Raw genomic sequence first — 13,485 nt, forward strand, 5'->3', positions numbered from 1 at the left:
GCTTTTAGTTCCTTCTACCGGTCCGTCGTCGCGGAAATACATCGATTGTTTTTTTTTAAAAAACGTTATCCTCCGATGGTTTCAAGTTATTCGAAAAGTTAAAAAAAAAAAAAAAATAATGAATATGAAGTCATAATTAATAATTGTAATAATGATTGGGTTTTTAGATTCTAAACCTACGGTTCACCATTTAAGCTGTAGACAATAACTAAAGGGTAGGTGATTTATCGAGAGACATTTATTTTCTAGTTACGAGTTATATATCTTTCGTACAAAATCGTTAACTCTTATTTAATATGTGTATACAACGATGGATGATATACTAATTAAATGATTCCGGAACAAAAATAAAAGTTTTGACAATTCGCAGAGTATTTGAACTAAAAAGTGATTAGGCGATCATGTTTTGTTTTAATTAAAACGGATTTTGAATTAAAAATCAAGTGTCAACTATTCATATTTTCATTTAAAGTTTTCAAATTATTTTACTTAAAACATAAAAGATACCGTAATTCTTAGAAAAATCAATGTCCCTAAAGAAAGAACAAAACTTTTTTTGTAAGAACTTAAGAGTAATTTTATAAAATATTATTATGAATAGGAATTTCCATTTGAAAATTGACATAGATATGCACGCAATAAATGAATGCGTTTATACACGTATAAGAAAAAAGTTAATAAAATATAAATTGTAAATATATAAATACGGTATGTCCCATAAGTCCCGTGTCATCCTTAATATCTCCATGGAAAATCAATATATTTAAACGTGGTTTTTTTTTTTAGAATACTTAGTATAGAAATTTTGATTGAATGGCATAAAATTTAATTTTTTTTTTAAAAAAATTCAAAAATTCAAAAATAAATTATTTATGCATTAAAGAATTTTCAATTTTTAAGATAGCTATTTTCTTGAGCATATTTTTTAAAACAGTTCGAAAAAAAAATATTAAAATTGAATAGAAATTGACTAAGTTAGAGCAAGTTATGTTTTTGAATAATTATAATAATAGTCGTTACCTAGCAAAACACGAATTGCTCGATTTAATCAATCTTGATTGGAACGCTGATTTTTTATGGTAATTTGTAAATATCTAATTATTAGTGGAGCTTTTAGGAAATATTAAAATTAAAATTTATATAATATTTTTAAACTTGATTGTTAATAGAAAAAAAAAAAGATTTTATTACATAAAAACGAAAATAATGTATTATATTTTTTTTTTATAAATGTTCGAAGTGACCTTCATTATTTGTAATACAGTGCTGAAGTTTTTGGACCCAAGCGTTTTTAATATTTTTAATATTTAAAATATTTTGAATATTTTATTCAATTTTGCCACGTAGATCAGGCAATGAACACGATAGATACACAAGATTTTTCAAATAACCTCATAAAAAAAAATCTATTGGTGTTAAGTCAGGTGACCTAGGTGGTCAAACACTGGATTATTGAAACGTGAAAAAATTCATTTTTTTATTATAATTATTCAAAAACACAACTTGCTCTAATTTAGTCAATTTTTATTCAATTTTAATATATATATATTTTTTAATTGTTTTGAAAATATTTTTCAAGAAAATGGCTATCTTAAAAATTGAAAATTCTTAAACGCCAAAAATTTTTTTTTTTTAATTTTTGAATTTTTTAAAAAAAAATTGAATTTTATGCCATTCAATCAGAATTTTCATACTAAGTATTGTAAAAAAAAAAACACCTTGAAATATATTGATTTCCCGCGGAGATATTAAGGGTGATACAGGACTTATGGGGCATACTGTATATATATTAAGGAAAATAAATTATATTATTATGCATACATTTTGTTAAATATTATAGAAAGATGTTGCGGTTTTAATAGTTATTTACTATTCATTTAATACATGGTCTAAAAGTACATGGAATAATCCATGAAGTCTTAAGTCCACAATCAACAGTTTTGCTTTTGACCTGTATAAAAATTAAAATTTATTGATACAATGAATACAATGAATACAGTGAATACAATTAACATTTTTCATTGTTTATTTTTTTTATAAAAATGTATTTCATTCTGTAGTAAGTAGATTTGTAGATGAAAGTTCAAATTTATTAAAAGTAAGATAAAAAATCCAGGTTAAACAAGGTTAAAGATTGATGATTTATTGGGTAATGCTACATTTTTATACATGTATAAAACAAAACCATTGAGAATTGTTTAGAATTTGAAATGTTTGAATTATTGTTGAATAATTAAAATTACTGATAAAAACCTTATAACATAATTTAGTATTAAAAAAGAGTGACAGTGACAGGAAACAAAGTTTAACATTTTTTTATCAATTTTTAGGCACGAACTTTTTATGTGACCATCATTATCATACAAATCACATATCAGTTGGAGTTTAATTTTTATCGTCGTATAAAAGGTTGCTTTCGCTCGATTTTCATTTCAATATACATACATATAGTAGTTGCACGGATCGTTTCAAACGGAATTTATTAAGTTTTTTCGTCCGGATCCTGTACAGAATTACGGTAGACTAGTTTTCGCACCTTACCCGATAAGTACGTGGTGACGGCCGCTTTGAGCCGATAATAAACGACACCAAGACCATCGCTACTGCTGTGCGTAGACGATCAATAGAAGGATCTTCGTTTTTTTATTTTATTCTCGTCTTAAAAAAAAAAAAAGACAACAGATTTATACGCTCGTAGGGTCGGTGTTTATCGTATGCTATCTTCGCGCACGCAGGACTATTTGTTTCCATACTGTCCCATCCCGTTACTTTGTCTAAAGATGCGGCACGACTAAAAGCGTTTATACAAAGACACGTCTCCAGGTAATCGAATTTATCGTAAATGAATTTCGACGGGAAAGGCCAAAGACACGGTGGAATAGCAGGTCCGCATTAGCTCGAAAAATCCGACACCGTGAATACCAGTCCATTACCGGGTACATACAGAAAACATGCAATGAATGTAAGGACAAGTTGGCGCTTTTCATTAGCACTCCGAATTCGTGGTGAAAAAAAAAATGTTTAAATTAACAAGGAATCATTTTCGAACGTGACCGTGATAGGTCTTTTGTCCACGTGGATGTCCGAGTGCTACCAAATATTGGATCATGTAATGTGTTGCATATCATATGGCATTAGAACGAAGAACGATTTCAATTCCAATTCCAATCGTACAAAAATTAAGGAATCAGTTTATCGGTTGATTATTGGCACATGTTTTTTCATTGTTTTTGTTCATTGTTTCATTGTTTTTTCATTTTTTTCATTGTTTGGAAATCGTCTTTTCATAGCATAATTTTCAATACATATTTTACTCCACGTTTATAAAATTATAGATACTAATATCAGAATACATAGTATTTAATAGACTATATTAATAGAAACTTTTCTGTTCCCCGTGAATGCGACAGTGGTTATTGTAGTTAATCGAAGGTGACGTTGAATGAACAACAAGATCAATAATGGCCGTGATTGTCAAAAGCAAACCAACGATATTTAGATGATAACGCCGCTGTCGCCACTCAACCGCATCGACCAATAACCGACTCGCCTTATGCGATCACGTCATTAGTTTTGTGATAATTATTTTCCGTAAAAAATCGTAATCATTGTAAATTTCACACAAAACGTTGATTTTAGGCTAGTCCATTATTACGGAAAGTACTCCGACTACTGAGTTTACATAATGATCTTTCACATGTGATGCTGTTATGTTTTTTTTTGTCTGTATGTTTGCAGCCTTAACTTCACGAAAACCATTTAAAATCTAAAATGGGCCCCGAAAAAGTATCCTTGAACATCATTATCTCGGGACAAGTCGAACCTTAATTAATGTATTGGCGTATATAAAATTATATTAATATGATGTAATATAAATCGTTCCATATATGCAACAGGTGTTTAAATACGATTTACATCCGATTCGTGGGTACGGCCTAATGTATTATAATTTATTTATGGAAAAATTGAATTAAATTTTTTATTTTCGTATTACTTTACTTCTACGTATTTATGTTTATCGTTCAGTATAGAATATTATTTTTTAACGCTAAAGTATAATTTGAACTTATCGTCGTGATTAAAATGATGATATACATTTCAATACTATATATAATCAAGTTATTATGAAAACACAAATACAATTTAAAAATAACATTAATATTAAAGTATTGTTTACATAAATTATGTTTCAATCAAGTATAAGTATTATTATAAGTTTTAATATTTTTTAAGTTCTATTTCAGTTAAAACGACTGTTTAAATAACTAGGTTTTTGATCTAACATCATACATCATAAATTTTTTGATGTAGTTTTTTTTTCAGAACAGTTATTCATGTTGTTCATCCATAACAAACTTAAAAATGCTATAGTACAAACAATACAATATGTTATTAGGTGGTACGTTTTATTTATACTGTAAATTAATCAATATTTTTTTTCATCATTTATATTGTTTTTATTGTTGTTCATTTAAAATAAATAAAATAATATGTCCAATATTTGAGGATAATGATAAATGCAACATATTTTAACTAAGATTAGATACCTGGATTGTAATAAAGTGTCAAATAAAGTTTGACTGCACAATTTTTCCCGTATCTTGAAGTATAACGAAAAATAATTGTGTGATCAGGAGAGGTTTAGGAGGGAGGGATGAGTCAGTAATGTGTGATTTGCCTGTGAACTATTCTCTACGTGTAGTTTAAGTAAAATATTCTATTAACTAATAGACATCATCCCACATAATCCACCATGACCCTTCGCGCGTAAATCATTAAAATATGAGTAAATTAACTCTCCTGTTTAATAATCCTAATATTTATGAATGAATATTTATTAGCATATAATATTACATTCAAAATGTCCACTGTTGTTATATTAATTTATTTTATTCATATTTTCCTATCTTCTATGTAAAGCGATTTAACGCATACATTTGTTTAATAATGTATATTTTTCACATGAATAAAGCTATACTCATATTATGATTTGAAAGTTTTAAATCAATCCGTATCCGTTTGCATGGACCAATAAAATTAATTACTCTAATATTATACTTTTACTTATAAAAATAATGTTCGGATTCATAATGACATGCACGAATGATATTTTCAAGAATCAAACTATTATTTTTAATATTATATAAAAAAAAAAAAAAAATACTTATTTTTAAAACAAAATTAAATAGAATAAATGTTGTGGAATTAAATTAGAAGTAACATTACTCATTATCTTTAATGGTTTGTATCGAAACCAGAGATTTGATTTGTACAAAATATACGTATATTTACATTATGTTATATCAATATTTTCGTCGTATGTTTAATTATATTAATAGCTTATGGATATTTCAATGGTTGTAATCAGTACAACAGCAGCTGGTATATGTTTATTGTATGTTAATCAGTATAATTCGATTATATAAATTGTCGAACTGTAAGGCGGGCATGGTTGAAGACCACAAGGTGACTTTAATATGATGATTGAGTCGACGGAAGGAAATATTCAAAGAAGATTATTTCACAAATGTGTTTGATAACATTTAATGTTTCGCGCAAAACCGGGTATACCTACGAATAATGCAAGCAGCTAACGGTTAAACAAACATTCACCGCTGCCTTACCATGCTGTAATCGCATGTCATCATGTTCGTACTGCTTTTATTAATCCTCGCGAGACGAACGAATAAAGTAAGCACGAGATGTCGATTTCGGCAAAGATATATTTTATTTTACACCAATTTTTTTCTAGTATTAATCTTTAAACACATTAAAAACATTGTCCGTTACACAGACTGTGAGGATGAAATCACAACCAGTTTGTTCTATTAATTCGTAACCGAATTAATCACTATTCGAACCGCAAAAACCGACTTTGCCGTTCATTTACCAACATCGCCAATCCTGATAGTAGTTTTCACTTCACTTCATGAAAACTGAAATCGGTGCTTGGAATTATTATCGTCGAACGATTTAAATTTACCGGAGTATTTAAAATCGGCGTCAATGCTTTTCCAGCCATCATTCGATTTATGCGGCGAGACAGTTTACATATAAAAAAATGTTTACAGTTCTTTTGTTGAATACTACGGGTACTAAATTAAAACAGAAAAATTTATGAAAAATTATTTAAAATTAAAAATTAAAAATCGAAAATATATTATATTTTTAATATTCATTTTTACATGGCACATTAGTAAAAAAATTATATAATTTGTTTTATGTAAACGTTCTGTAATCGGTACCGTAATAATATTTGTTCATCAAATGTTTTTCAAGAAAATGCATTCTTACGTTCTATTGTCGTTTACTTTATAAACATTACCAAATCTTATTATCGAACTTCAAGGACATTTATTTTAACGGAATACAGTTAAATACTTTTTCAATTTTGTTATTTTTATAAAAATATTTTTATTTTTGAATATTATAATATTAATTTGGTGAAGTCTAAAAAAAAAAAAAAAAACTTGATTGTATGGACCAGAAGTTATTTACGGAAATTTATTTCAGTTCAATTATTCATAATTATTTTGTGATCTGAATTAAGTGAATATTTGTCTATATTCTTTACACCAATACGATTAGGAAAATTAGGTCTGAAACAAAATTCACGGTAGATTATCAATAATTACTCGTATATGACGTAATAATAATTATTCACAATAATAATTCAAAACTCATACGCACAACATAATATATAGTGTGCAAAATAAAAAAATTAACAGCTGATAATTTATAGCTAAGTTGAAGATAACGATAATACGAATTGAGAAAACAAATTTTCCTTGCACTGAATTGATTCCAACCGTAGTTCCACAGAGCGTTGATACATGAATTTGTTACAAAAATAAATTAAATCTTTATGCAATAATAATATTATTGCAATATTATTATAATATTGTATGAACCACAAAATCAATTCTTTCCCCGTATTGAAAATTTGCTTCGTGTTTATTTATAATATACTTGGCGTTTGTGTAATTTTGTTTTACTTGAGCGCGATAAATAATTAAATTGGATTTTGTTTCAAAACTGTTAGTTTATATAGTTCGTTTCTGTCACCACTTCAAAAATGTCACATCCCAAACAATACGTGTAATTAATATAACCCACGTTGACATGGTAAAATTAAACACTTTATTTTGTTACGTACTAGTGTTTTATATCTTGTTGTGTGTAGTGCCCTTTCTATTTTCAACAGATAAATAAACACAATTGTCTACAATTAGAAAAACGGTTTTGTCGTAATTACATGTGAGTACAATTAAAGCGGCTATTACTCAAGCAAGGTTTAATCTTTAGCAAATTTTCAAGTATAGACGACTTCATAATTCGAGAAAAACTATACAATAATAATAGCAACATGATGATTTTAGACTATCCTTTGTTTTTCTACATCGACTCCAATTTTCAAACACACACACACACACATACACACACACACATACGCATATACATACATATACACACAGAAATGCTCATGGAAGATAATAATAATAATGTAATTTATTCCTGAATAGAAAAAAAAAAACCAGTTAAGAAAGTCCACCTTGCGATCGTGCTATGTCCCCTTCTTCTTAGACTTTTAAATTCATTCTGAACAATAAACTGTATATCCATATAAAATTAAAAATTATATGGTAACTTATTGTATTAGATCACGTAATCTTTAAGAACATCTACAATTGTAAATGTTGACTGTAGTGTGAATATTTATCGAACACTGATGTTTTGATATTTTTTAATACTGGAACTTAGTAAATATGATTCAATATTTGGTTAATAACGGACGAATTGACGATGATAACAAAGATATCGGATATTCTAATGTTGTATTTGCAAACCTTAAATACCAACTTAACGATAATAGTATGATGGGGTCGCCAACCAAACCAAAAAGGTTCGGAGTGATCAGTTTGAATTATATACGATATATATTTTGTTATTGTAATAATATCAAATGATTCGGCGAGGAGCTATGAGATGGGATGTTATTTATTTATTTATTTTTTAATTTGATAACAAAATATTACTAGGCCTCATGGATAGGAAATTGTGTGGAAGTGCAAGATTATCTTGCATTACAAGTATTACTTATTAAATTCATTGAATACATATGATGTAAACCATAGATGAATGCAGAATATAAATAAATTTCTAAAGAATAATAATTGTCTATTTATATTGAATGTCAGGGGGAAATGTATTATGAAAATTGGTAATGGTATGTTGGCCACATCACTGGGCATCAAGTTGTACAAAATCTGAGTTATCTTATATATTTTTTTTTTAGAAGTATAGGTTCAACTTGTTGCTGCTCGCAACCCGTAACGATTGAATAATGAAAACAACGATGGGTTATAATAATATTATGTTACCACGTATTACCATAATTTTATAAACAATGAGGTTTTATTTTTCTTCCGTTACGCGAATCATACTCGATTCTACGCCGAAGTCTATACAACTATTGATCTTGCGTCAACACTCTAATATCGTTTCCGTTAAACTATCCTGTACCATAGCATTTTAATGTATATACTTGAATTGATGTATAGTTTAAAAATTATTTTTATTGAATCACATTATTTTTTGCTTTTCACAGTAAGCAATAAAAATTTAGTCTAAAAAACATTAAATTATTGCTTGAATTATAAATTATTCGTGTCCTTTTTGGTTATAATATAGCTTTAGGTATAATAGCTACCATAGTAACATGGTGTCACTGCAGTTATCAACCAAAATCCCAATTCGCTTTCAAATTCATCTTTACAGCAGATCTAATAAACGAAAAATCAGCATCAACTCCATAGGTTTAAGTTTTAACTTTGTAATACACACATATATTTATTTATAATAATTTAAATACACTGCTATCATACTAATACCACTCAATGGTCATTGCTGCTAGGTTTTTTTTTGTGAATTAAAAAAAAATAAATTATCATGATGTATAGTTAACTTGAGAACTAAGGATGTGTGTAGAGTGTATGTTTGGTGTTTAGATTTCATTTTATGTTTTGATTTAGAATAATTTTAGCCGTATTATTTATATTAGTTGAGCTTTTGTTCATAAATAAATGCATTTGAAGTCAATTGATTAATTTAAAATGTAAGTTATGATCTATACATAAGTACCTGTGAAAAAGTTTCAAGCAATCATACTTTTTATGAGCAAAATAAATTTTAAAATTATTGAACACGATAAATCTGGTATAATGCAATGTCACCAATATTGACGTTTGCTAAATTCAAATGATGTAAAAAAACATATAACAGCCTATGTGATTTATTGCGTTTTCTGTATGGCCATGTGGGTATTGTAAATTTACTTTATTTAAAGAAAAACAATCCATTTCGAAGATTATAACACATCATCTCTCGCAGGGAACAATACTCGATTTATCATAACTGTTGCCCGAACATACATTTATATGTTAGTACATATGGGAGTTGTCTTATTTTTATTGTATGTAATAATTATTTTTTATACTTGTGTACTGCTTTTTTTCATTAATTTTTTTCTCGCTATGGATGTCAATTGAAAGGTTACACTCGTAAGAAATATTCATCAACTAGGATTGTGTAAACGAGGTCTATACATTTAAATTAATATGCACATTGACACTGCAAAATAATCCGGTCTTTCCAACATGTTCATCTTTTAATTGAATTACTGTAAATTATCATATTGAAGAAGAAGTTCGATGGGTTAATGGAATGAATATGAAAAGATTAAACTATCATCGTTCTCGATATTATCATATTATTAATATCAGTAACATAATTAATATTATAATTAACGTCAAATTCCATGTCATCTATGTTCAGAGTTTTAAAAACAGTTTTTTTTTTTTAATGTTAGTTTACGTAAATAATGCAGGGCAATAGAACAGTTGAATCAGTTATTGGACTGTGATTCCGTGAAGCTAACAATATCTTTATAATACCACTTTGTTTTCGTGTCAAAAAGAGATGAAACGCAATTTATATCAAAATTTTAACTTGTACTTCCAAAATATGAACGTGGACGACAAATATAAGAAAGTCGTTTAAGTTCAAACTGTTTTAAATCAAATGTCAACAGAGTATTTAATGTTTCGGAACGTACTCAATCAGATCATTCCCGAATCGTGTCTAAATATTATGCTATTATCAATACTCAATTTGGGGTGGAACTTTCAAAAATTAAAGTTTGAATTTATTAACTGTTTAGAGCATGAGAAAAACTACATAATTTTTTTTATTAGGAATAAGGTCCACCAACTTTTATTTTTCATTTCGAGCTCTGAGTCTTTTACTTATTTACGCAACTAAAATTAGTTGTATACTATAAAAGGCAAAAAAATGTAAAAAAATGTTTTGTTTTTTTTATTTTAAATCCAGTTTTTCATATTACTATTATTTGACGAATTTCATGGTTGTCATAATTCTTATAGAATATTAAAATCCTATGATACAATTTTATGTCGAATATAAAATTTATTTTTTTAAGAAAAATGTATGTAATTATTTACAAATAATATACTATTGTATCGTGATGTTTATTATTAACTTAAAATTATAGTTTACAGTTTATATCGGAAAACAAATTTTTGTATTCGATACATCAATTTTCATTCAAAATATTTTATAAGTACTACAATTGTCAAGGGAATGCATGGTAATTGTATGTACCAATTATTGTATGCATGCATAATACGCAGTCATATAGTGATTAAAATATAAATTAATAAAAAAACATGTTGGCATTTATTTGAAAATTAAATATCGTTTGAACAATGAATTATCATTGATTTGTTTTGTAATTTTTTATCGAAACATTAAACGCACACTATTCAGCGGATCAGATGACATTTTTAATATTTTTTAATTAATGTGTAAACCAATGAAATTGCAACTGGAACTAAATACATTAAAAGCAAAATGATTGTATTTGTTTTGGGTTTAAACAGGAATCGTGTCATCGCGGGGAAACGGTTGATCAGATGACGGTATTATTGTATTGTGTACACGAACTGCAGAACAACAACTATGTAATTATTGGCAAATTCGGGACACCCACCGCACGATCACACGTACCAAATTAATAATATATTATTTTTTTCTTTGATTTCAGATAATCAAAAATGAGTTGATAGAACAACATGGAGGTGCAGTTGTAGTTTATGTGATTATAAATGCAGACTGAACACGCTAGATGGTTTGTCTAAATTGTTTTCGGATTAAGACTTGAAACAGTTACCACAAATACTACATAAATAATATTCTACTAAAACAGAAAAAAAATGCATATATAGTACTAGATTATAGTTAAAAGATTATATGTTTTCATACTTTACCGGTCGATTTGTTCGAGCTCAAATCTAGTTTTAATTACCCTTTTTTATATCTACCTTTTACGTCCATGGGGCCATATAAATTAATATATAATAATCCAAATTAAAGTAGATATATGTACGTGGTTTATGCGTAAATATAGAGTGATTTTATTGAATATTGATGTGATGTACTATAATATAGTAATAATTATGTTATAATAGTACCGTAATACACAGTTTTGGTTTAATTAATATCGTTAAGTATATTCGTTAATTCGCTAAATGACACATAGAAATTTTCACTAAAAATCTATCAGAATACATAGCATGTAAATATTTTTTAAAATATTTTGTAGTCCATGATTTCTGTCTATCATCTTCAGGCATAAAAGTCGTATGGGCATTTTTTTTTTTTTTATCAATATCAATATCAAAACAATTAACATGTTTATAAACATTTTATATATATATATATATATATAAAATTTAACAAATTACTAGTATACCCTTCGCAATGGGTATTGCGAAAATTCGCAATCGATAATTTATTTATATAATAAAAAGTGAGGTGCAACCGAATCAAGACATAAACATATTTCAACAAAAACAAAATGAGTAAAATATTGAAAATTAAAAGACATGTCGAAAAGACAGAGAGTGTTTATTAAAATATATATTCCGCAATATTAGGATAGACTATGTATGAGAGGGTGTAATTATTACATAAAATCATTTTATAGTGCTTCCTTCCAGACAATATTAGCTAATATAAGTAATAATATTAGTATTGTTTGTTGTTATATTACTGAGTAAGAGCCAATGAGAATAAAGTATTTGAAAAAAATTAAAAGTAAAGTTGACTGTGTACACATAACTTTCCTCGAACTCAACAACTTTAAGCAGTTAATAGCTCAAAAAAAGAGCTTGATTCGCCGAGTATTCTGAGAGTAAAACGATCAAGATCCATTCATTAGAAGAGGAGAATTCGAATTGCTTGAGTGAATGTGTCCCATAAGAAATGTACAGGGAAGGATCGCGTTGGTGGGAGTTGAGTAAGTTTCAATGATTGATGACATATCTTTGTCTAAATACCTTTTATAAAAAAAAAAAAAATGAATGAAATCAGCCGGATAGAACGGCCAGACGGACTTTAGTTTACATACATTTTTTTAATATGTAAGATTATAAATAAATATTTTAATTTGTTTATTATTATAAAACAGTGAACATCTGTCGAACTAGACTATGCTATATCAGATATACATAAAAGCAAGATTGAACAAGTTAAAAACATATTAAATAGATTAATTATTAATCTAGAGCAACGTATTAAATTAAAAGTTAAAAATTATTTTATATTTTTGTTAATTTGTAAAAGTTTTATTTTAAATAGAAAAAAATAAGTATTAATAATATATTTTTTAATTAATATATAAAATTAATTTTATTTTGATTTCTATTTAAATCCAAAGATGTGCCAAAATTATAATCTCGATTATTTTTATTAAAAACAATAATTTTTTGTAAAAAATACACTCATTTGTATTTTTAATCTCTTGAATTCATAATAGGAAAAAATTAACACAACATAACTATACAATAAATAAACTTAAATCATAGAATGTTGACTCATTAAGTTAGAAGTTTTTATTTAATAAAAAAAAGCTTGTTAATTAATTATTAGCTTATAGTAAACTCAAATCTTTGTCTCAACTTTAACTTTTAAACTCGTTAATGCTCAGCTTCGCCTAAAAATACCTATACACTACCATACTATATTTTATCAACTTACTATCACGTCGTATTAATTTCATCCTATTTTTAGTGGTCGTATGTCCGTGTATGGATAGTTAGAATGATTGGAGTCATACACTGAATACGTTTATTTATTTATTTTTATCTTGCAGTATCACTCGGTACGTATATTTTTTTGTATGTATTTGTGCGTTCGTCTACGATATAATTTGAAAATATATTATAACATCAACCCACGTCGAAATTGGACTGTGGGAGCCGATTTAACTTATAACTTCACATGGAATTCATAAAACAATTTTGTCTCTCGCTGCTATAATGCTGCTGTGTATATTTACATTATTTATGATGTATATATAAGTATTACACAGCGGAAAATCGTATAAATTTACAAATCAAAAGGTTC

The sequence above is a fragment of the Sipha flava genome, unplaced genomic scaffold (genome assembly GCF_003268045.1).
Source record: "Sipha flava isolate LNK unplaced genomic scaffold, YSA_version1 264_pilon_pilon, whole genome shotgun sequence".
Taxonomy (NCBI): domain Eukaryota; kingdom Metazoa; phylum Arthropoda; class Insecta; order Hemiptera; family Aphididae; genus Sipha; species Sipha flava.